Source organism: Convolutriloba macropyga, chromosome 9 (assembly GCF_964194025.1).
Source record: "Convolutriloba macropyga chromosome 9, txConMacr16.3, whole genome shotgun sequence".
NCBI classification, from domain to species: Eukaryota; Metazoa; Xenacoelomorpha; order Acoela; family Convolutidae; genus Convolutriloba; species Convolutriloba macropyga.
Window position 1 is genome coordinate 64,150,282 of NC_134476.1, and position 20,494 is coordinate 64,170,775.

Consider the following 20,494-nt stretch of genomic DNA (forward strand, 5'->3'; position numbering starts at 1 on the left):
ATTCATATATAGGATTACTTTAACTGGCCGCCTTGCGGTTTGCAAAATAGTCACTTAATACATGCAATTTTAGCCACGGTTGTGTTATAATTTATGCAATTCGTAGCCAAACAGTGTATTATGACAAAAGCGCAAACTTTTTGCTTCCAACCATCCACAATACAGTGGAACGGCAGCAAAACAAAGCACAGATGGATTGGGTACGGGGAACCTGTATAACCGGACATTGAACCGGAAGCATGACTTCAGTGGGTTTAGGCCGGTAATTGGGAAAATCAGTGGCGAATTGCTTTTAGCCTAATTGTTGTGATAAACTTATTAAATAGGTAAGTATCAACTCTATTTGATAAGTTTTATTTGAATGCACTCTGCGTTAGCGGAGTGCAGCCTAAAGAATGGAACTGAGCGATTTGCACTAACTTAAAAGTTAGTTTAATAAAGGGAAAATTTACAATTAGTTTTGATGTTTCCGAGACAGTTCCAAATATCAAATATACAGTATACGCAAGCAGGGGAACTATTAGAATGGCCTTTACAAGTATATGGGGTGTGTTTGGAGCAATGGTTATTGCTGAAATTGTCATTTACAAAAAGTATCCGCGCTCGATGAGGCTTAACTTTTTCGATCACCGAACTTTGTTTTGATCACCAAATCGTCAATTTTAGTCCGAATTGGCTCATTTTTTGTGGGCACGCTCCACTTGAGCCATAATTTGGGATAAAATAAAAAAATTGGGCACAGCGAACCGTTTTGGTCAAGTTTTTACCGATTTCCAAAAAAGTATCCGCGCTCGATGAGGCTTAACTTTTTCGATCACCGAACTTTGTTTTGGTCACCAAATCGTCAATTTTAGTCCGAATTGGCTCATTTTTTGTGGGCACGCTCCACTTGAGCCATAATTTGGGATAAAATAAAAAAATTGGGCACAGCGAACCGTTTTGGTCAAGTTTTTACCGATTTCCAAAAAAGTATCCGCGCTCGATGAGGCTTAACTTTTTCGATCACCGAACTTTGTTTTGGTCACCAAATCGTCAATTTTAGTCCGAATTGGCTCATTTTTTGTGGGCATGCTCCACTTGAGCCATAGATTGGGATAAAACAAAAAAATTGGGCACAGCGAACCGTTTTGGTCAAGTTTTTACCGATTTCCAAAAAAGTATCCGCGCTCGATGAGGCTTAACTTTTTCGATCACCGAACTTTGTTTTGGTCACCAAATCGTCAATTTTAGTCCGAATTGGCTCATTTTTTGTGGGCATGCTCCACTTGAGCCATAGATTGGGATAAAACAAAAAAATCTGGCACAGCGAACCATTTTGGACAAGTTTTTACCCATTTCCAAAAAAGTATCCGCGCTCGATGAGGCTTAACTTTTTCGATCACCGAGGCTTTTTGAGGCTCTAAAAAGTGTAAATATCGAATAAAAGTATTCTATGAGGTTTGAATACTCAAAAGAAAAAGCCTACAACACCTGGTGTTCCCAAGCGGTCACCCATCCAAGTACTAACCAGGCCCAATGTTGCTTAACTTCGGTGATCGGACGAGAACCGGTGCATTCAACATGGTATGGTCGTAGGCATTTGCGTGAGCGGGAGCGAATTTATATACAACAGTATTGTATTGTAGTCTTATATTCATATATAGGATTACTTTAACTGGCCGCCTTGCGGTTTGCAAAATAGTCACTTAATACATGCAATTTTAGCCACGGTTGTGTTATAATTTATGCAATTCGTAGCCAAACAGTGTATTATGACAAAAGCGCAAACTTTTTGCTTCCAACCATCCACAATACAGTGGAACGGCAGCAAAACAAAGCACAGATGGATTGGGTACGGGGAACCTGTATAACCGGACATTGAACCGGAAGCATGACTTCAGTGGGTTTAGGCCGGTAATTGGGAAAATCAGTGGCGAATTGCTTTTAGCCTAATTGTTGTGATAAACTTATTAAATAGGTAAGTATCAACTCTATTTGATAAGTTTTATTTGAATGCACTCTGCGTTAGCGGAGTGCAGCCTAAAGAATGGAACTGAGCGATTTGCACTAACTTAAAAGTTAGTTTAATAAAGGGAAAATTTACAATTAGTTTTGATGTTTCCGAGACAGTTCCAAATATCAAATATACAGTATACGCAAGCAGGGGAACTATTAGAATGGCCTTTACAAGTATATGGGGTGTGTTTGGAGCAATGGTTATTGCTGAAATTGTCATTTACAAAAAGTATCCGCGCTCGATGAGGCTTAACTTTTTCGATCACCGAACTTTGTTTTGATCACCAAATCGTCAATTTTAGTCCGAATTGGCTCATTTTTTGTGGGCACGCTCCACTTGAGCCATAATTTGGGATAAAATAAAAAAATTGGGCACAGCGAACCGTTTTGGTCAAGTTTTTACCGATTTCCAAAAAAGTATCCGCGCTCGATGAGGCTTAACTTTTTCGATCACCGAACTTTGTTTTGGTCACCAAATCGTCAATTTTAGTCCGAATTGGCTCATTTTTTGTGGGCATGCTCCACTTGAGCCATAGATTGGGATAAAACAAAAAAATTGGGCACAGCGAACCGTTTTGGTCAAGTTTTTACCGATTTCCAAAAAAGTATCCGCGCTCGATGAGGCTTAACTTTTTCGATCACCGAACTTTGTTTTGGTCACCAAATCGTCAATTTTAGTCCGAATTGGCTCATTTTTTGTGGGCATGCTCCACTTGAGCCATAGATTGGGATAAAACAAAAAAATCTGGCACAGCGAACCATTTTGGACAAGTTTTTACCCATTTCCAAAAAAGTATCCGCGCTCGATGAGGCTTAACTTTTTCGATCACCGAGGCTTTTTGAGGCTCTAAAAAGTGTAAATATCGAATAAAAGTATTCTATGAGGTTTGAATACTCAAAAGAAAAAGCCTACAACACCTGGTGTTCCCAAGCGGTCACCCATCCAAGTACTAACCAGGCCCAATGTTGCTTAACTTCGGTGATCGGACGAGAACCGGTGCATTCAACATGGTATGGTCGTAGGCATTTGCGTGAGCGGGAGCGAATTTATATACAACAGTATTGTATTGTAGTCTTATATTCATATATAGGATTACTTTAACTGGCCGCCTTGCGGTTTGCAAAATAGTCACTTAATACATGCAATTTTAGCCACGGTTGTGTTATAATTTATGCAATTCGTAGCCAAACAGTGTATTATGACAAAAGCGCAAACTTTTTGCTTCCAACCATCCACAATACAGTGGAACGGCAGCAAAACAAAGCACAGATGGATTGGGTACGGGGAACCTGTATAACCGGACATTGAACCGGAAGCATGACTTCAGTGGGTTTAGGCCGGTAATTGGGAAAATCAGTGGCGAATTGCTTTTAGCCTAATTGTTGTGATAAACTTATTAAATAGGTAAGTATCAACTCTATTTGATAAGTTTTATTTGAATGCACTCTGCGTTAGCGGAGTGCAGCCTAAAGAATGGAACTGAGCGATTTGCACTAAGTTAAAAGTTAGTTTAATAAAGGGAAAATTTACAATTAGTTTTGATGTTTCCGAGACAGTTCCAAATATCAAATATACAGTATACGCAAGCAGGGGAACTATTAGAATGGCCTTTACAAGTATATGGGGTGTGTTTGGAGCAATGGTTATTGCTGAAATTGTCATTTACAAAAAGTATCCGCGCTCGATGAGGCTTAACTTTTTCGATCACCGAACTTTGTTTTGATCACCAAATGGTCAATTTTAGTCCGAATTGGCTCATTTTTTGTGGGCACGCTCCACTTGAGCCATAATTTGGGATAAAATAAAAAAATTGGGCACAGCGAACCGTTTTGGTCAAGTTTTTACCGATTTCCAAAAAAGTATCCGCGCTCGATGAGGCTTAACTTTTTCGATCACCGAACTTTGTTTTGGTCACCAAATCGTCAATTTTAGTCCGAATTGGCTCATTTTTTGTGGGCATGCTCCACTTGAGCCATAGATTGGGATAAAACAAAAAAATTGGGCACAGCGAACCGTTTTGGTCAAGTTTTTACCGATTTCCAAAAAAGTATCCGCGCTCGATGAGGCTTAACTTTTTCGATCACCGAACTTTGTTTTGGTCACCAAATCGTCAATTTTAGTCCGAATTGGCTCATTTTTTGTGGGCATGCTCCACTTGAGCCATAGATTGGGATAAAACAAAAAAATCTGGCACAGCGAACCATTTTGGACAAGTTTTTACCCATTTCCAAAAAAGTATCCGCGCTCGATGAGGCTTAACTTTTTCGATCACCGAGGCTTTTTGAGGCTCTAAAAAGTGTAAATATCGAATAAAAGTATTCTATGAGGTTTGAATACTCAAAAGAAAAAGCCTACAACACCTGGTGTTCCCAAGCGGTCACCCATCCAAGTACTAACCAGGCCCAATGTTGCTTAACTTCGGTGATCGGACGAGAACCGGTGCATTCAACATGGTATGGTCGTAGGCATTTGCGTGAGCGGGAGCGAATTTATATACAACAGTATTGTATTGTAGTCTTATATTCATATATAGGATTACTTTAACTGGCCGCCTTGCGGTTTGCAAAATAGTCACTTAATACATGCAATTTTAGCCACGGTTGTGTTATAATTTATGCAATTCGTAGCCAAACAGTGTATTATGACAAAAGCGCAAACTTTTTGCTTCCAACCATCCACAATACAGTGGAACGGCAGCAAAACAAAGCACAGATGGATTGGGTACGGGGAACCTGTATAACCGGACATTGAACCGGAAGCATGACTTCAGTGGGTTTAGGCCGGTAATTGGGAAAATCAGTGGCGAATTGCTTTTAGCCTAATTGTTGTGATAAACTTATTAAATAGGTAAGTATCAACTCTATTTGATAAGTTTTATTTGAATGCACTCTGCGTTAGCGGAGTGCAGCCTAAAGAATGGAACTGAGCGATTTGCACTAAGTTAAAAGTTAGTTTAATAAAGGGAAAATTTACAATTAGTTTTGATGTTTCCGAGACAGTTCCAAATATCAAATATACAGTATACGCAAGCAGGGGAACTATTAGAATGGCCTTTACAAGTATATGGGGTGTGTTTGGAGCAATGGTTATTGCTGAAATTGTCATTTACAAAAAGTATCCGCGCTCGATGAGGCTTAACTTTTTCGATCACCGAACTTTGTTTTGATCACCAAATGGTCAATTTTAGTCCGAATTGGCTCATTTTTTGTGGGCACGCTCCACTTGAGCCATAATTTGGGATAAAATAAAAAAATTGGGCACAGCGAACCGTTTTGGTCAAGTTTTTACCGATTTCCAAAAAAGTATCCGCGCTCGATGAGGCTTAACTTTTTCGATCACCGAACTTTGTTTTGGTCACCAAATCGTCAATTTTAGTCCGAATTGGCTCATTTTTTGTGGGCATGCTCCACTTGAGCCATAGATTGGGATAAAACAAAAAAATTGGGCACAGCGAACCGTTTTGGTCAAGTTTTTACCGATTTCCAAAAAAGTATCCGCGCTCGATGAGGCTTAACTTTTTCGATCACCGAACTTTGTTTTGGTCACCAAATCGTCAATTTTAGTCCGAATTGGCTCATTTTTTGTGGGCATGCTCCACTTGAGCCATAGATTGGGATAAAACAAAAAAATCTGGCACAGCGAACCATTTTGGACAAGTTTTTACCCATTTCCAAAAAAGTATCCGCGCTCGATGAGGCTTAACTTTTTCGATCACCGAGGCTTTTTGAGGCTCTAAAAAGTGTAAATATCGAATAAAAGTATTCTATGAGGTTTGAATACTCAAAAGAAAAAGCCTACAACACCTGGTGTTCCCAAGCGGTCACCCATCCAAGTACTAACCAGGCCCAATGTTGCTTAACTTCGGTGATCGGACGAGAACCGGTGCATTCAACATGGTATGGTCGTAGGCATTTGCGTGAGCGGGAGCGAATTTATATACAACAGTATTGTATTGTAGTCTTATATTCATATATAGGATTACTTTAACTGGCCGCCTTGCGGTTTGCAAAATAGTCACTTAATACATGCAATTTTAGCCACGGTTGTGTTATAATTTATGCAATTCGTAGCCAAACAGTGTATTATGACAAAAGCGCAAACTTTTTGCTTCCAACCATCCACAATACAGTGGAACGGCAGCAAAACAAAGCACAGATGGATTGGGTACGGGGAACCTGTATAACCGGACATTGAACCGGAAGCATGACTTCAGTGGGTTTAGGCCGGTAATTGGGAAAATCAGTGGCGAATTGCTTTTAGCCTAATTGTTGTGATAAACTTATTAAATAGGTAAGTATCAACTCTATTTGATAAGTTTTATTTGAATGCACTCTGCGTTAGCGGAGTGCAGCCTAAAGAATGGAACTGAGCGATTTGCACTAAGTTAAAAGTTAGTTTAATAAAGGGAAAATTTACAATTAGTTTTGATGTTTCCGAGACAGTTCCAAATATCAAATATACAGTATACGCAAGCAGGGGAACTATTAGAATGGCCTTTACAAGTATATGGGGTGTGTTTGGAGCAATGGTTATTGCTGAAATTGTCATTTACAAAAAGTATCCGCGCTCGATGAGGCTTAACTTTTTCGATCACCGAACTTTGTTTTGATCACCAAATGGTCAATTTTAGTCCGAATTGGCTCATTTTTTGTGGGCACGCTCCACTTGAGCCATAATTTGGGATAAAATAAAAAAATTGGGCACAGCGAACCGTTTTGGTCAAGTTTTTACCGATTTCCAAAAAAGTATCCGCGCTCGATGAGGCTTAACTTTTTCGATCACCGAACTTTGTTTTGGTCACCAAATCGTCAATTTTAGTCCGAATTGGCTCATTTTTTGTGGGCATGCTCCACTTGAGCCATAGATTGGGATAAAACAAAAAAATTGGGCACAGCGAACCGTTTTGGTCAAGTTTTTACCGATTTCCAAAAAAGTATCCGCGCTCGATGAGGCTTAACTTTTTCGATCACCGAACTTTGTTTTGGTCACCAAATCGTCAATTTTAGTCCGAATTGGCTCATTTTTTGTGGGCATGCTCCACTTGAGCCATAGATTGGGATAAAACAAAAAAATCTGGCACAGCGAACCATTTTGGACAAGTTTTTACCCATTTCCAAAAAAGTATCCGCGCTCGATGAGGCTTAACTTTTTCGATCACCGAGGCTTTTTGAGGCTCTAAAAAGTGTAAATATCGAATAAAAGTATTCTATGAGGTTTGAATACTCAAAAGAAAAAGCCTACAACACCTGGTGTTCCCAAGCGGTCACCCATCCAAGTACTAACCAGGCCCAATGTTGCTTAACTTCGGTGATCGGACGAGAACCGGTGCATTCAACATGGTATGGTCGTAGGCATTTGCGTGAGCGGGAGCGAATTTATATACAACAGTATTGTATTGTAGTCTTATATTCATATATAGGATTACTTTAACTGGCCGCCTTGCGGTTTGCAAAATAGTCACTTAATACATGCAATTTTAGCCACGGTTGTGTTATAATTTATGCAATTCGTAGCCAAACAGTGTATTATGACAAAAGCGCAAACTTTTTGCTTCCAACCATCCACAATACAGTGGAACGGCAGCAAAACAAAGCACAGATGGATTGGGTACGGGGAACCTGTATAACCGGACATTGAACCGGAAGCATGACTTCAGTGGGTTTAGGCCGGTAATTGGGAAAATCAGTGGCGAATTGCTTTTAGCCTAATTGTTGTGATAAACTTATTAAATAGGTAAGTATCAACTCTATTTGATAAGTTTTATTTGAATGCACTCTGCGTTAGCGGAGTGCAGCCTAAAGAATGGAACTGAGCGATTTGCACTAACTTAAAAGTTAGTTTAATAAAGGGAAAATTTACAATTAGTTTTGATGTTTCCGAGACAGTTCCAAATATCAAATATACAGTATACGCAAGCAGGGGAACTATTAGAATGGCCTTTACAAGTATATGGGGTGTGTTTGGAGCAATGGTTATTGCTGAAATTGTCATTTACAAAAAGTATCCGCGCTCGATGAGGCTTAACTTTTTCGATCACCGAACTTTGTTTTGATCACCAAATGGTCAATTTTAGTCCGAATTGGCTCATTTTTTGTGGGCACGCTCCACTTGAGCCATAATTTGGGATAAAATAAAAAAATTGGGCACAGCGAACCGTTTTGGTCAAGTTTTTACCGATTTCCAAAAAAGTATCCGCGCTCGATGAGGCTTAACTTTTTCGATCACCGAACTTTGTTTTGGTCACCAAATCGTCAATTTTAGTCCGAATTGGCTCATTTTTTGTGGGCATGCTCCACTTGAGCCATAGATTGGGATAAAACAAAAAAATTGGGCACAGCGAACCGTTTTGGTCAAGTTTTTACCGATTTCCAAAAAAGTATCCGCGCTCGATGAGGCTTAACTTTTTCGATCACCGAACTTTGTTTTGGTCACCAAATCGTCAATTTTAGTCCGAATTGGCTCATTTTTTGTGGGCATGCTCCACTTGAGCCATAGATTGGGATAAAACAAAAAAATCTGGCACAGCGAACCATTTTGGACAAGTTTTTACCCATTTCCAAAAAAGTATCCGCGCTCGATGAGGCTTAACTTTTTCGATCACCGAGGCTTTTTGAGGCTCTAAAAAGTGTAAATATCGAATAAAAGTATTCTATGAGGTTTGAATACTCAAAAGAAAAAGCCTACAACACCTGGTGTTCCCAAGCGGTCACCCATCCAAGTACTAACCAGGCCCAATGTTGCTTAACTTCGGTGATCGGACGAGAACCGGTGCATTCAACATGGTATGGTCGTAGGCATTTGCGTGAGCGGGAGCGAATTTATATACAACAGTATTGTATTGTAGTCTTATATTCATATATAGGATTACTTTAACTGGCCGCCTTGCGGTTTGCAAAATAGTCACTTAATACATGCAATTTTAGCCACGGTTGTGTTATAATTTATGCAATTCGTAGCCAAACAGTGTATTATGACAAAAGCGCAAACTTTTTGCTTCCAACCATCCACAATACAGTGGAACGGCAGCAAAACAAAGCACAGATGGATTGGGTACGGGGAACCTGTATAACCGGACATTGAACCGGAAGCATGACTTCAGTGGGTTTAGGCCGGTAATTGGGAAAATCAGTGGCGAATTGCTTTTAGCCTAATTGTTGTGATAAACTTATTAAATAGGTAAGTATCAACTCTATTTGATAAGTTTTATTTGAATGCACTCTGCGTTAGCGGAGTGCAGCCTAAAGAATGGAACTGAGCGATTTGCACTAAGTTAAAAGTTAGTTTAATAAAGGGAAAATTTACAATTAGTTTTGATGTTTCCGAGACAGTTCCAAATATCAAATATACAGTATACGCAAGCAGGGGAACTATTAGAATGGCCTTTACAAGTATATGGGGTGTGTTTGGAGCAATGGTTATTGCTGAAATTGTCATTTACAAAAAGTATCCGCGCTCGATGAGGCTTAACTTTTTCGATCACCGAACTTTGTTTTGATCACCAAATGGTCAATTTTAGTCCGAATTGGCTCATTTTTTGTGGGCACGCTCCACTTGAGCCATAATTTGGGATAAAATAAAAAAATTGGGCACAGCGAACCGTTTTGGTCAAGTTTTTACCGATTTCCAAAAAAGTATCCGCGCTCGATGAGGCTTAACTTTTTCGATCACCGAACTTTGTTTTGGTCACCAAATCGTCAATTTTAGTCCGAATTGGCTCATTTTTTGTGGGCATGCTCCACTTGAGCCATAGATTGGGATAAAACAAAAAAATTGGGCACAGCGAACCGTTTTGGTCAAGTTTTTACCGATTTCCAAAAAAGTATCCGCGCTCGATGAGGCTTAACTTTTTCGATCACCGAACTTTGTTTTGGTCACCAAATCGTCAATTTTAGTCCGAATTGGCTCATTTTTTGTGGGCATGCTCCACTTGAGCCATAGATTGGGATAAAACAAAAAAATCTGGCACAGCGAACCATTTTGGACAAGTTTTTACCCATTTCCAAAAAAGTATCCGCGCTCGATGAGGCTTAACTTTTTCGATCACCGAGGCTTTTTGAGGCTCTAAAAAGTGTAAATATCGAATAAAAGTATTCTATGAGGTTTGAATACTCAAAAGAAAAAGCCTACAACACCTGGTGTTCCCAAGCGGTCACCCATCCAAGTACTAACCAGGCCCAATGTTGCTTAACTTCGGTGATCGGACGAGAACCGGTGCATTCAACATGGTATGGTCGTAGGCATTTGCGTGAGCGGGAGCGAATTTATATACAACAGTATTGTATTGTAGTCTTATATTCATATATAGGATTACTTTAACTGGCCGCCTTGCGGTTTGCAAAATAGTCACTTAATACATGCAATTTTAGCCACGGTTGTGTTATAATTTATGCAATTCGTAGCCAAACAGTGTATTATGACAAAAGCGCAAACTTTTTGCTTCCAACCATCCACAATACAGTGGAACGGCAGCAAAACAAAGCACAGATGGATTGGGTACGGGGAACCTGTATAACCGGACATTGAACCGGAAGCATGACTTCAGTGGGTTTAGGCCGGTAATTGGGAAAATCAGTGGCGAATTGCTTTTAGCCTAATTGTTGTGATAAACTTATTAAATAGGTAAGTATCAACTCTATTTGATAAGTTTTATTTGAATGCACTCTGCGTTAGCGGAGTGCAGCCTAAAGAATGGAACTGAGCGATTTGCACTAACTTAAAAGTTAGTTTAATAAAGGGAAAATTTACAATTAGTTTAGATGTTTCCGAGACAGTTCCAAATATCAAATATACAGTATACGCAAGCAGGGGAACTATTAGAATGGCCTTTACAAGTATATGGGGTGTGTTTGGAGCAATGGTTATTGCTGAAATTGTCATTTACAAAAAGTATCCGCGCTCGATGAGGCTTAACTTTTTCGATCACCGAACTTTGTTTTGATCACCAAATCGTCAATTTTAGTCCGAATTGGCTCATTTTTTGTGGGCACGCTCCACTTGAGCCATAATTTGGGATAAAATAAAAAAATTGGGCACAGCGAACCGTTTTGGTCAAGTTTTTACCGATTTCCAAAAAAGTATCCGCGCTCGATGAGGCTTAACTTTTTCGATCACCGAACTTTGTTTTGGTCACCAAATCGTCAATTTTAGTCCGAATTGGCTCATTTTTTGTGGGCATGCTCCACTTGAGCCATAGATTGGGATAAAACAAAAAAATTGGGCACAGCGAACCGTTTTGGTCAAGTTTTTACCGATTTCCAAAAAAGTATCCGCGCTCGATGAGGCTTAACTTTTTCGATCACCGAACTTTGTTTTGGTCACCAAATCGTCAATTTTAGTCCGAATTGGCTCATTTTTTGTGGGCATGCTCCACTTGAGCCATAATTTGGGATAAAATAAAAAAATTGGGCACAGCGAACCGTTTTGGTCAAGTTTTTACCGATTTCCAAAAAAGTATCCGCGCTCGATGAGGCTTAACTTTTTCGATCACCGAACTTTGTTTTGGTCACCAAATCGTCAATTTTAGTCCGAATTGGCTCATTTTTTGTGGGCATGCTCCACTTGAGCCATAGATTGGGATAAAACAAAAAAATTGGGCACAGCGAACCGTTTTGGTCAAGTTTTTACCGATTTCCAAAAAAGTATCCGCGCTCGATGAGGCTTAACTTTTTCGATCACCGAGGCTTTTTGAGGCTCTAAAAAGTGTAAATATCGAATAAAAGTATTCTATGAGGTTTGAATACTCAAAAGAAAAAGCCTACAACACCTGGTGTTCCCAAGCGGTCACCCATCCAAGTACTAACCAGGCCCAATGTTGCTTAACTTAAAAGTTAGTTTAATAAAGGGAAAATTTACAATTAGTTTTGATGTTTCCGAGACAGTTCCAAATATCAAATATACAGTATACGCAAGCAGGGGAACTATTAGAATGGCCTTTACAAGTATATGGGGTGTGTTTGGAGCAATGGTTATTGCTGAAATTGTCATTTACAAAAAGTATCCGCGCTCGATGAGGCTTAACTTTTTCGATCACCGAACTTTGTTTTGGTCACCAAATCGTCAATTTTAGTCCGAATTGGCTCATTTTTTGTGGGCATGCTCCACTTGAGCCATAGATTGGGATAAAACAAAAAAATTGGGCACAGCGAACCGTTTTGGTCAAGTTTTTACCGATTTCCAAAAAAGTATCCGCGCTCGATGAGGCTTAACTTTTTCGATCACCGAACTTTGTTTTGGTCACCAAATCGTCAATTTTAGTCCGAATTGGCTCATTTTTTGTGGGCATGCTCCACTTGAGCCATAGATTGGGATAAAACAAAAAAATTGGGCACAGCGAACCGTTTTGGTCAAGTTTTTACCGATTTCCAAAAAAGTATCCGCGCTCGATGAGGCTTAACTTTTTCGATCACCGAACTTTGTTTTGGTCACCAAATCGTCAATTTTAGTCCGAATTGGCTCATTTTTTGTGGGCATGCTCCACTTGAGCCATAGATTGGGATAAAACAAAAAAATCTGGCACAGCGAACCATTTTGGACAAGTTTTTACCCATTTCCAAAAAAGTATCCGCGCTCGATGAGGCTTAACTTTTTCGATCACCGAGGCTTTTTGAGGCTCTAAAAAGTGTAAATATCGAATAAAAGTATTCTATGAGGTTTGAATACTCAAAAGAAAAAGCCTACAACACCTGGTGTTCCCAAGCGGTCACCCATCCAAGTACTAACCAGGCCCAATGTTGCTTAACTTCGGTGATCGGACGAGAACCGGTGCATTCAACATGGTATGGTCGTAGGCATTTGCGTGAGCGGGAGCGAATTTATATACAACAGTATTGTATTGTAGTCTTATATTCATATATAGGATTACTTTAACTGGCCGCCTTGCGGTTTGCAAAATAGTCACTTAATACATGCAATTTTAGCCACGGTTGTGTTATAATTTATGCAATTCGTAGCCAAACAGTGTATTATGACAAAAGCGCAAACTTTTTGCTTCCAACCATCCACAATACAGTGGAACGGCAGCAAAACAAAGCACAGATGGATTGGGTACGGGGAACCTGTATAACCGGACATTGAACCGGAAGCATGACTTCAGTGGGTTTAGGCCGGTAATTGGGAAAATCAGTGGCGAATTGCTTTTAGCCTAATTGTTGTGATAAACTTATTAAATAGGTAAGTATCAACTCTATTTGATAAGTTTTATTTGAACGCACTCTGCGTTAGCGGAGTGCAGCCTAAAGAATGGAACTGAGCGATTTGCACTAACTTAAAAGTTAGTTTAATAAAGGGAAAATTTACAATTAGTTTTGATGTTTCCGAGACAGTTCCAAATATCAAATATACAGTATACGCAAGCAGGGGAACTATTAGAATGGCCTTTACAAGTATATGGGGTGTGTTTGGAGCAATGGTTATTGCTGAAATTGTCATTTACAAAAAGTATCCGCGCTCGATGAGGCTTAACTTTTTCGATCACCGAACTTTGTTTTGGTCAGCAAATCGTCAATTTTAGTCCGAATTGGCTCATTTTTTGTGGGCATGCTCCACTTGAGCCATAGATTGGGATAAAACAAAAAAATTGGGCACAGCGAACCGTTTTGGTCAAGTTTTTACCGATTTCCAAAAAAGTATCCGCGCTCGATGAGGCTTAACTTTTTCGATCACCGAACTTTGTTTTGGTCACCAAATCGTCAATTTTAGTCCGAATTGGCTCATTTTTTGTGGGCATGCTCCACTTGAGCCATAGATTGGGATAAAACAAAAAAATCTGGCACAGCGAACCATTTTGGACAAGTTTTTACCCATTTCCAAAAAAGTATCCGCGCTCGATGAGGCTTAACTTTTTCGATCACCGAGGCTTTTTGAGGCTCTAAAAAGTGTAAATATCGAATAAAAGTATTCTATGAGGTTTGAATACTCAAAAGAAAAAGCCTACAACACCTGGTGTTCCCAAGCGGTCACCCATCCAAGTACTAACCAGGCCCAATGTTGCTTAACTTCGGTGATCGGACGAGAACCGGTGCATTCAACATGGTATGGTCGTAGGCATTTGCGTGAGCGGGAGCGAATTTATATACAACAGTATTGTATTGTAGTCTTATATTCATATATAGGATTACTTTAACTGGCCGCCTTGCGGTTTGCAAAATAGTCACTTAATACATGCAATTTTAGCCACGGTTGTGTTATAATTTATGCAATTCGTAGCCAAACAGTGTATTATGACAAAAGCGCAAACTTTTTGCTTCCAACCATCCACAATACAGTGGAACGGCAGCAAAACAAAGCACAGATGGATTGGGTACGGGGAACCTGTATAACCGGACATTGAACCGGAAGCATGACTTCAGTGGGTTTAGGCCGGTAATTGGGAAAATCAGTGGCGAATTGCTTTTAGCCTAATTGTTGTGATAAACTTATTAAATAGGTAAGTATCAACTCTATTTGATAAGTTTTATTTGAACGCACTCTGCGTTAGCGGAGTGCAGCCTAAAGAATGGAACTGAGCGATTTGCACTAACTTAAAAGTTAGTTTAATAAAGGGAAAATTTACAATTAGTTTTGATGTTTCCGAGACAGTTCCAAATATCAAATATACAGTATACGCAAGCAGGGGAACTATTAGAATGGCCTTTACAAGTATATGGGGTGTGTTTGGAGCAATGGTTATTGCTGAAATTGTCATTTACAAAAAGTATCCGCGCTCGATGAGGCTTAACTTTTTCGATCACCGAACTTTGTTTTGGTCAGCAAATCGTCAATTTTAGTCCGAATTGGCTCATTTTTTGTGGGCATGCTCCACTTGAGCCATAGATTGGGATAAAACAAAAAAATTGGGCACAGCGAACCGTTTTGGTCAAGTTTTTACCGATTTCCAAAAAAGTATCCGCGCTCGATGAGGCTTAACTTTTTCGATCACCGAACTTTGTTTTGGTCACCAAATCGTCAATTTTAGTCCGAATTGGCTCATTTTTTGTGGGCATGCTCCACTTGAGCCATAGATTGGGATAAAACAAAAAAATCTGGCACAGCGAACCATTTTGGACAAGTTTTTACCCATTTCCAAAAAAGTATCCGCGCTCGATGAGGCTTAACTTTTTCGATCACCGAGGCTTTTTGAGGCTCTAAAAAGTGTAAATATCGAATAAAAGTATTCTATGAGGTTTGAATACTCAAAAGAAAAAGCCTACAACACCTGGTGTTCCCAAGCGGTCACCCATCCAAGTACTAACCAGGCCCAATGTTGCTTAACTTCGGTGATCGGACGAGAACCGGTGCATTCAACATGGTATGGTCGTAGGCATTTGCGTGAGCGGGAGCGAATTTATATACAACAGTATTGTATTGTAGTCTTATATTCATATATAGGATTACTTTAACTGGCCGCCTTGCGGTTTGCAAAATAGTCACTTAATACATGCAATTTTAGCCACGGTTGTGTTATAATTTATGCAATTCGTAGCCAAACAGTGTATTATGACAAAAGCGCAAACTTTTTGCTTCCAACCATCCACAATACAGTGGAACGGCAGCAAAACAAAGCACAGATGGATTGGGTACGGGGAACCTGTATAACCGGACATTGAACCGGAAGCATGACTTCAGTGGGTTTAGGCCGGTAATTGGGAAAATCAGTGGCGAATTGCTTTTAGCCTAATTGTTGTGATAAACTTATTAAATAGGTAAGTATCAACTCTATTTGATAAGTTTTATTTGAACGCACTCTGCGTTAGCGGAGTGCAGCCTAAAGAATGGAACTGAGCGATTTGCACTAACTTAAAAGTTAGTTTAATAAAGGGAAAATTTACAATTAGTTTTGATGTTTCCGAGACAGTTCCAAATATCAAATATACAGTATACGCAAGCAGGGGAACTATTAGAATGGCCTTTACAAGTATATGGGGTGTGTTTGGAGCAATGGTTATTGCTGAAATTGTCATTTACAAAAAGTATCCGCGCTCGATGAGGCTTAACTTTTTCGATCACCGAACTTTGTTTTGGTCACCAAATCGTCAATTTTAGTCCGAATTGGCTCATTTTTTGTGGGCATGCTCCACTTGAGCCATAGATTGGGATAAAACAAAAAAATTGGGCACAGCGAACCGTTTTGGTCAAGTTTTTACCGATTTCCAAAAAAGTATCCGCGCTCGATGAGGCTTAACTTTTTCGATCACCGAACTTTGTTTTGGTCACCAAATCGTCAATTTTAGTCCGAATTGGCTCATTTTTTGTGGGCATGCTCCACTTGAGCCATAGATTGGGATAAAACAAAAAAATCTGGCACAGCGAACCATTTTGGACAAGTTTTTACCCATTTCCAAAAAAGTATCCGCGCTCGATGAGGCTTAACTTTTTCGATCACCGAGGCTTTTTGAGGCTCTAAAAAGTGTAAATATCGAATAAAAGTATTCTATGAGGTTTGAATACTCAAAAGAAAAAGCCTACAACACCTGGTGTTCCCAAGCGGTCACCCATCCAAGTACTAACCAGGCCCAATGTTGCTTAACTTCGGTGATCGGACGAGAACCGGTGCATTCAACATGGTATGGTCGTAGGCATTTGCGTGAGCGGGAGCGAATTTATATACAACAGTATTGTATTGTAGTCTTATATTCATATATAGGATTACTTTAACTGGCCGCCTTGCGGTTTGCAAAATAGTCACTTAATACATGCAATTTTAGCCACGGTTGTGTTATAATTTATGCAATTCGTAGCCAAACAGTGTATTATGACAAAAGCGCAAACTTTTTGCTTCCAACCATCCACAATACAGTGGAACGGCAGCAAAACAAAGCACAGATGGATTGGGTACGGGGAACCTGTATAACCGGACATTGAACCGGAAGCATGACTTCAGTGGGTTTAGGCCGGTAATTGGGAAAATCAGTGGCGAATTGCTTTTAGCCTAATTGTTGTGATAAACTTATTAAATAGGTAAGTATCAACTCTATTTGATAAGTTTTATTTGAATGCACTCTGCGTTAGCGGAGTGCAGCCTAAAGAATGGAACTGAGCGATTTACACTAACTTAAAAGTTAGTTTAATAAAGGGAAAATTTACAATTAGTTTTGATGTTTCCGAGACAGTTCCAAATATCAAATATACAGTATACGCAAGCAGGGGAACTATTAGAATGGCCTTTACAAGTATATGGGGTGTGTTTGGAGCAATGGTTATTGCTGAAATTGTCATTTACAAAAAGTATCCGCGCTCGATGAGGCTTAACTTTTTCGATCACCGAACTTTGTTTTGGTCACCAAATCGTCAATTTTAGTCCGAATTGGCTCATTTTTTGTGGGCATGCTCCACTTGAGCCATAGATTGGGATAAAACAAAAAAATCTGGCACAGCGAACCATTTTGGACAAGTTTTTACCCATTTCCAAAAAAGTATCCGCGCTCGATGAGGCTTAACTTTTTCGATCACCGAGGCTTTTTGAGGCTCTAAAAAGTGTAAATATCGAATAAAAGTATTCTATGAGGTTTGAATACTCAAAAGAAAAAGCCTACAACACCTGGTGTTCCCAAGCGGTCACCCATCCAAGTACTAACCAGGCCCAATGTTGCTTAACTTCGGTGATCGGACGAGAACCGGTGCATTCAACATGGTATGGTCGTAGGCATTTGCGTGAGCGGGAGCGAATTTATATACAACAGTATTGTATTGTAGTCTTATATTCATATATAGGATTACTTTAACTGGCCGCCTTGCGGTTTGCAAAATAGTCACTTAATACATGCAATTTTAGCCACGGTTGTGTTATAATTTATGCAATTCGTAGCCAAACAGTGTATTATGACAAAAGCGCAAACTTTTTGCTTCCAACCATCCACAATACAGTGGAACGGCAGCAAAACAAAGCACAGATGGATTGGGTACGGGGAACCTGTATAACCGGACATTGAACCGGAAGCATGACTTCAGTGGGTTTAGGCCGGTAATTGGGAAAATCAGTGGCGAATTGCTTTTAGCCTAATTGTTGTGATAAACTTATTAAATAGGTAAGTATCAACTCTATTTGATAAGTTTTATTTGAATGCACTCTGCGTTAGCGGAGTGCAGCCTAAAGAATGGAACTGAGCGATTTACACTAACTTAAAAGTTAGTTTAATAAAGGGAAAATTTACAATTAGTTTTGATGTTTCCGAGACAGTTCCAAATATCAAATATACAGTATACGCAAGCAGGGGAACTATTAGAATGGCCTTTACAAGTATATGGGGTGTGTTTGGAGCAATGGTTATTGCTGAAATTGTCATTTACAAAAAGTATCCGCGCTCGATGAGGCTTAACTTTTTCGATCACCGAACTTTGTTTTGGTCACCAAATCGTCAATTTTAGTCCGAATTGGCTCATTTTTTGTGGGCATGCTCCACTTGAGCCATAGATTGGGATAAAACAAAAAAATTGGGCACAGCGAACCGTTTTGGTCAAGTTTTTACCGATTTCCAAAAAAGTATCCGCGCTCGATGAGGCTTAACTTTTTCGATCACCGAACTTTGTTTTGGTCACCAAATCGTCAATTTTAGTCCGAATTGGCTCATTTTTTGTGGGCATGCTCCACTTGAGCCATAGATTGGGATAAAACAAAAAAATCTGGCACAGCGAACCATTTTGGACAAGTTTTTACCCATTTCCAAAAAAGTATCCGCGCTCGATGAGGCTTAACTTTTTCGATCACCGAGGCTTTTTGAGGCTCTAAAAAGTGTAAATATCGAATAAAAGTATTCTATGAGGTTTGAATACTCAAAAGAAAAAGCCTACAACACCTGGTGTTCCCAAGCGGTCACCCATCCAAGTACTAACCAGGCCCAATGTTGCTTAACTTCGGTGATCGGACGAGAACCGGTGCATTCAACATGGTATGGTCGTAGGCATTTGCGTGAGCGGGAGCGAATTTATATACAACAGTATTGTATTGTAGTCTTATATTCATATATAGGATTACTTTAACTGGCCGCCTTGCGGTTTGCAAAATAGTCACTTAATACATGCAATTTTAGCCACGGTTGTGTTATAATTTATGCAATTCGTAGCCAAACAGTGTATTATGACAAAAGCGCAATCTTTTTGCTTCCAACCATCCACAATACAGTGGAACGGCAGCAAAACAAAGCACAGATGGATTGGGTACGGGGAACCTGTATAACCGGACATTGAACCGGAAGCATGACTTCAGTGGGTTTAGGCCGGTAATTGGGAAAATCAGTGGCGAATTGCTTTTAGCCTAATTGTTGTGATAAACTTATTAAATAGGTAAGTATCAACTCTATTTGATAAGTTTTATTTGAATGCACTCTGCGTTAGCGGAGTGCAGCCTAAAGAATGGAACTGAGCGATTTGCACTAACTTAAAAGTTAGTTTAATAAAGGGAAAATTTACAATTAGTTTTGATGTTTCCGAGACAGTTCCAAATATCAAATATACAGTATACGCAAGCAGGGGAACTATTAGAATGGCCTTTACAAGTATATGGGGTGTGTTTGGAGCAATGGTTATTGCTGAAATTGTCATTTACAAAAAGTATCCGCGCTCGATGAGGCTTAACTTTTTCGATCACCGAACTTTGTTTTGGTCACCAAATCGTCAATTTTAGTCCGAATTGGCTCATTTTTTGTGGGCATGCTCCACTTGAGCCATAGATTGGGATAAAACAAAAAAATTGGGCACAGCGAACCGTTTTGGTCAAGTTTTTACCGATTTCCAAAAAAGTATCCGCGCTCGATGAGGCTTAACTTTTTCGATCACCGAACTTTGTTTTGGTCACCAAATCGTCAATTTTAGTCCGAATTGGCTCATTTTTTGTGGGCATGCTCCACTTGAGCCATAGATTGGGATAAAACAAAAAAATCTGGCACAGCGAACCATTTTGGACAAGTTTTTACCCATTTCCAAAAAAGTATCCGCGCTCGATGAGGCTTAACTTTTTCGATCACCGAGGCTTTTTGAGGCTCTAAAAAGTGTAAATATCGAATAAAAGTATTCTATGAGGTTTGAATACTCAAAAGAAAAAGCCTACAACACCTGGTGTTCCCAAGCGGTCACCCATCCAAGTACTAACCAGGCCCAATGTTGCTTAACTTCGGTGATCGGACGAGAACCGGTGCATTCAACATGGTATGGTCGTAGGCATTTGCGTGAGCGGGAGCGAATTTATATACAACAGTATTGTATTGTAGTCTTATATTCATATATAGGATTACTTTAACTGGCCGCCTTGCGGTTTGCAAAATAGTCACTTAATACATGCAATTTTAGCCACGGTTGTGTTATAATTTATGCAATTCGTAGCCAAACAGTGTATTATGACAAAAGCGCAAACTTTTTGCTTCCAACCATCCACAATACAGTGGAACGGCAGCAAAACAAAGCACAGATGGATTGGGTACGGGGAACCTGTATAACCGGACATTGAACCGGAAGCATGACTTCAGTGGGTTTAGGCCGGTAATTGGGAAAATCAGTGGCGAATTGCTTTTAGCCTAATTGTTGTGATAA

At 39.7% G+C, this 20,494-nt stretch overlaps 14 non-coding genes across 14 annotated transcripts; all 14 read right to left on the reverse strand.

The window, feature by feature from the left end:
* Positions 1–1,458: 1,458 nt before the first annotated feature.
* On the reverse strand, positions 1,459–1,577 carry LOC142346731 (5S ribosomal RNA). Its single transcript, XR_012759776.1, has one exon. It is a non-coding gene; the product is annotated as a 5S ribosomal RNA (ribosomal RNA).
* Positions 1,578–2,901: 1,324 nt separating this feature from the next.
* LOC142346733 (5S ribosomal RNA) lies at positions 2,902–3,020 on the reverse strand. The gene has a single exon (XR_012759778.1). It is a non-coding gene; the product is annotated as a 5S ribosomal RNA (ribosomal RNA).
* A 1,324-nt stretch (positions 3,021–4,344) lies between these two features.
* On the reverse strand, positions 4,345–4,463 carry LOC142346734 (5S ribosomal RNA). The gene has a single exon (XR_012759779.1). It is a non-coding gene; the product is annotated as a 5S ribosomal RNA (ribosomal RNA).
* A 1,324-nt stretch (positions 4,464–5,787) lies between these two features.
* On the reverse strand, positions 5,788–5,906 carry LOC142346735 (5S ribosomal RNA). The gene has a single exon (XR_012759780.1). It is a non-coding gene; the product is annotated as a 5S ribosomal RNA (ribosomal RNA).
* A 1,324-nt stretch (positions 5,907–7,230) lies between these two features.
* LOC142346736 (5S ribosomal RNA) lies at positions 7,231–7,349 on the reverse strand. The gene has a single exon (XR_012759781.1). It is a non-coding gene; the product is annotated as a 5S ribosomal RNA (ribosomal RNA).
* A 1,324-nt stretch (positions 7,350–8,673) lies between these two features.
* Positions 8,674–8,792, reverse strand: LOC142346737 (5S ribosomal RNA). Its single transcript, XR_012759782.1, has one exon. It is a non-coding gene; the product is annotated as a 5S ribosomal RNA (ribosomal RNA).
* Positions 8,793–10,116: 1,324 nt separating this feature from the next.
* On the reverse strand, positions 10,117–10,235 carry LOC142346739 (5S ribosomal RNA). Its single transcript, XR_012759784.1, has one exon. It is a non-coding gene; the product is annotated as a 5S ribosomal RNA (ribosomal RNA).
* Positions 10,236–12,666: 2,431 nt separating this feature from the next.
* Positions 12,667–12,785, reverse strand: LOC142346740 (5S ribosomal RNA). Its single transcript, XR_012759785.1, has one exon. It is a non-coding gene; the product is annotated as a 5S ribosomal RNA (ribosomal RNA).
* A 1,136-nt stretch (positions 12,786–13,921) lies between these two features.
* LOC142346741 (5S ribosomal RNA) lies at positions 13,922–14,040 on the reverse strand. The gene has a single exon (XR_012759786.1). It is a non-coding gene; the product is annotated as a 5S ribosomal RNA (ribosomal RNA).
* A 1,136-nt stretch (positions 14,041–15,176) lies between these two features.
* On the reverse strand, positions 15,177–15,295 carry LOC142346742 (5S ribosomal RNA). The gene has a single exon (XR_012759787.1). It is a non-coding gene; the product is annotated as a 5S ribosomal RNA (ribosomal RNA).
* A 1,136-nt stretch (positions 15,296–16,431) lies between these two features.
* Positions 16,432–16,550, reverse strand: LOC142346743 (5S ribosomal RNA). The gene has a single exon (XR_012759788.1). It is a non-coding gene; the product is annotated as a 5S ribosomal RNA (ribosomal RNA).
* A 948-nt stretch (positions 16,551–17,498) lies between these two features.
* LOC142346744 (5S ribosomal RNA) lies at positions 17,499–17,617 on the reverse strand. The gene has a single exon (XR_012759789.1). It is a non-coding gene; the product is annotated as a 5S ribosomal RNA (ribosomal RNA).
* Positions 17,618–18,753: 1,136 nt separating this feature from the next.
* Positions 18,754–18,872, reverse strand: LOC142346745 (5S ribosomal RNA). The gene has a single exon (XR_012759790.1). It is a non-coding gene; the product is annotated as a 5S ribosomal RNA (ribosomal RNA).
* Positions 18,873–20,008: 1,136 nt separating this feature from the next.
* LOC142346746 (5S ribosomal RNA) lies at positions 20,009–20,127 on the reverse strand. Its single transcript, XR_012759791.1, has one exon. It is a non-coding gene; the product is annotated as a 5S ribosomal RNA (ribosomal RNA).
* Positions 20,128–20,494: the final 367 nt, after the last annotated feature.